The following is a 3,857-nucleotide window of genomic DNA, read 5'->3' as shown; positions in this document are numbered from 1 at the left end:
GACTAGTCAGGGACCGACTCGAAAGTCGATGAACACGCATTGAATGGCTCCATGGCATTAATGCAGGACCGACCCTAAGGTCGAAGAACTTATAAGCGCTTGTCTGGTCTAAGACCAGATGTTCATAGCCAAGGTGTATGACCCCGGTGACTGTTTGTCACATGGCTAGGGGACGTTGTCCGTAGTTACGACTCTAGAGTCGGGAGGAAGGTTATGTTGGTGACCAATCACCACGCACCTGTCCTGATCAAACTTATGAAAGAACCACTTATCAGTTAAGTCCTGGTGACTCTATCGTCACATGGCTAGAGGGAGCGAAGCTCATGATTGTGACTTTTGGCTATTGTCACCTACTCGCTTGGACTGTTAGTCCTGAGTGGTTATTATGATCGTTGTTGATATTATACCATGCTTTATTGTGTTTTCTTGCTGGGCCTTGGCTCATGGGTGCTTTGTGGTGCAGGTAAAGGGAAAGAGAAGCTCACCCAACCCTGAGTGGAGAGCTTGGGCGATGATGTGTACATACAGGGTTGCTTGACCACCACGGTCAAGAAGTTCTCAGAGGGACTAGGGGTTTACCCTATTTTTGCCGCTTAGGCCGGCGGAGATTGTAAATTTGAAACAGTAGCGACTCTTTTGTATTACGAACTACTTGTAAACATTTTGAAAGGCTCATGAGCAGTTTGTTTACTTAATGAAATGTACCATTTCCTTTTTGTTGGTTTTTCACCTTAACCTGATAACAGCACTTAGATCACGTTTTTAACCAAATGACTCGGGTAGCGAGTCAAATTTCCGGTTCACTGTTCACCGTAACTGTTCTGGGGTAACCAGGGCGTTACACTAGGGTATCAAATATGTACAATTTTAATATATAGGATATCATATGAGCATTATTGAAAACAGAGGGTACCAAAATGATACTTTGCAAAAACATAGGGTACCAAATGAATAAATTCCCTTGATTTTTTAGTAATAACATGTGCATACAAAATATGTACTTATAAACAATGACATGTCAGTTTAGTCTATACAATCATATTTTTTTAAATTGGGACTTACTGTTTTAAAAAGCAGTGTCATGTCACTGTATATAATATTTGAGTACTATTTTGGATGGACATATCAGTACTATTCTACAAATTTTCAAGAAATTAATAATAATTTACCCTATCGAAAATATGGATCAAATAATTTGTTGTACACATGACTTTTTATGTACGTAAAAAGTAGCATATTTGAGTCCATTTTTTCTAAATAATTATAAAGTATACGATTATAAAGAAAAATTATGATGAGAATCATTCGGGTTACGAAAACATGAAGGGAATGCACCGATACACCCAAAAATGAGGAGTGCATAGGAGAAACCACCAGCACCCCTAATATAATTTTTTGGTAAAAAATAAAATTATAAATCAGACCTTTTTTATTTTATTATAATTAAATGTAATTTTATTCTTTTAATTTTCATTAAAATTTTCTTTTTTTAAAAAAAAAGTGAAGTAATGGATCAATTTTGATAAGTTTAGTAAATCATACTATTATTGCTAAAACAGAAAGCAATGTATGGTATTTAATTAAAGGGGTATTTAATTAAAGGAGAATTAACGGCAAAAATACTTAAATTTTTTGTGAATTAGTATCTAACGTTTTTTTGTGTGGGAAAATTACCCAACATCAAAATTTGATTGATTGTACATGTGACATCTCCTAATTTTCACAATACTGTTAAAATTTTAATTAATTTAAATATAATACCAAATTAATATTTTCAATATGTCATGTGATAGTGGGGGAGTAATGGAGTTTTTATTTTTAATTTTTATAATACATATTAATATTTTTTTGAAGTAATTAATATTTTTTTAACCTAAATAATAACAATTAAAAATACAATTGAAGGCCAGCATCGCACTTATAGTGGCCAGAAACTTACTTCTTATTATAAAAAAAAAAAAAAAAAGTCGATTTTTGTAAATGTATTTTGACAATAATTATGACTATATGACTACAATATTAAATATATAAATAATTAGCAAAAGCTGTAGCCCCACTTTAGGAAAGCACTTGCTATTTGTTTAAATTGTTTGTATGGTCATCACTATTTTAAGATGCAATAAGTTTTTATGTCATTTCTCAAGTTTTGACACTTTCTTTAAGAATGATACATTACACTACATGGCCTTCATTATTATTTTTAGGGTTTATTTTCAAAGAGTACCATCATTAATATTTATTCATTTTATATTTCTTATTTGTACAAAGGCTAGAATCTTGAAAGAAAATAAAGTGTTGGGAATATTACAATAGAGGAGGATCAAATTTTTTTCTAATAGAGATAGATTCCCCACCTAAATGGGAATATTGGGACAGGAAGAGAGGATATTTCTCATTTTTTATATGGAGATAGGGTTGGCATTCCTCGCTCTGTACTCATTTCCCTTTAGAATTTTTATTTATTATATTATTCATATACATATTGTTATTGATATTTGATTAGATTTATACTTTTTTGGAGCATGTGTTTTATCCAATTATCTGTTTGGACTTTATGTTATGTAAAATTGTTCAAATAGAACCCTAAGCTCGATTTTGGTTAAAAAAATTTAAGCTAAAATTACAAATAATTCACTAAACTAACAATTTAAAACAAAAATAAAATCATTTTGCCTAACGACTGTGTTGTTATATTCAATTTTTTTCTTCATCAAAATTGGGTTTATGGGTCTATTTGAACAATTTTACAAAACACAAGGTACAAATAGGTAATGAGACAAAACACAAGATCCAGAAAAGTATAAACCCTATTTTATTTGTGTTTATTTTCATATAATTCATACATTTATACATATTATATTTTAAATTTTATTGATTTTTTTAATTTTATATAAATGGGTCCTCATTAGGATCCCCAACACCAATAGAGACACCCTCGATGTAGATTAAGTGGGATGGGATGGGGACTGGCCGGGGAGGCATTCATCGCCCAATCCCCACCTTGTTTTCATCCCTAGATACAACACAAAAGCTCTAAATATAAGTAAACAAAACGAGTTACAACTATAAGATAAATTATAAGTAAGATAATGATACAAATACAAAGAATTAGAGGAAGAAGAAGAACAGGTTCAAAGAACTTTGCCCAAAATCTTTATTGCCACCCTATGACAAGAATTTTTAGGGTTTTCTAAAAAACCAAAAAAAAAAAAACTCTTGGATTTATCAAACCTTACACATTCTTTGCATAGAGTTCACAAAGAAGAAAATGTAAAGTAGACAATCTTTGTGTATGATTACTACTTATAAGTGTTTTACCTCTATGTTTTCATTTGAAATGATCCAATAATTCTCAATTAGTTACATGAATGTTGTTGAATTGTTATTATTATTTATTAGGACAGATTTGGAAATTATTTGAAGTTGCGATGATAATATAACAACTCACTCAAAAAAGAGTTGTTACGCCACATTTGGCACAACATAATAAACGGACCTTTTACATCTGTAATTATCACACCACATCTACAATCGACGTAAAAATTTTGTTGTAGTGTGTTTCTAGTATCTCAATAAACATATTTTATTGTAGTGCTCCAATCAATTTAACACTATATATAAATGATGATCAATGTAATATATTAATCTACATGAGTTACAATCTTTCAAATTTCAAAGACTGACCTATTGTAACACTTACTGCTAACTTCTTTTACACAATAATTTTTTAAAAGTTACAAAATAAAATAATAACTGTGTTGTTATATTCAATTTTTTTCTTCATCAAAATTGGGTTTATGAGTTTATTTGAGCCATTTGACAAAACACAGGGTCCAAAAAGGAATTGTCAAAATACA

Source organism: Humulus lupulus, chromosome X (assembly GCF_963169125.1).
Source record: "Humulus lupulus chromosome X, drHumLupu1.1, whole genome shotgun sequence".
Taxonomy (NCBI): domain Eukaryota; kingdom Viridiplantae; phylum Streptophyta; class Magnoliopsida; order Rosales; family Cannabaceae; genus Humulus; species Humulus lupulus.
This window is presented reverse-complemented; position numbering follows the sequence as displayed.